This window comes from Dipodomys ordii, unplaced genomic scaffold, assembly GCF_000151885.1.
Source record: "Dipodomys ordii isolate 6190 unplaced genomic scaffold, Dord_2.0 Scaffold292, whole genome shotgun sequence".
NCBI lineage: Eukaryota > Metazoa > Chordata > Mammalia > Rodentia > Heteromyidae > Dipodomys > Dipodomys ordii.
The window spans coordinates 143,134-143,486 of NW_012267508.1; positions in this window are offsets into that span (position 1 = coordinate 143,134).

Sequence of the window (353 nt, forward strand, 5' to 3'; positions counted from 1 at the left end):
GGTTAATTGGAGATAAGAGTCTCATGGTCATTTTTCTACAGCTGCTGGTTTCAAACTGAAACCTTCAGATGTCAGCCTCCGGAGTATCTAGGATTGATAGCTTGAAGCACTAAACCCTGTATCAGGTTTGGCTTACAAATACACACTTTCACCTATTGATTTCCAGAGCATACTGTCAGTAGTAATGTATGTTCTATTCTAGACTTTAGATCCACCTATAATAATTACTCAAGTCTCGGAAGTCAGTCTCCTATTAGTGGATCATGGCTTAGAACTTTTGTCCAACTACTGATTTGCCTTCTTAAAGAACAAGAATAAAATTAGCTCTTGTGTTACATATAATGAAGTTGAAG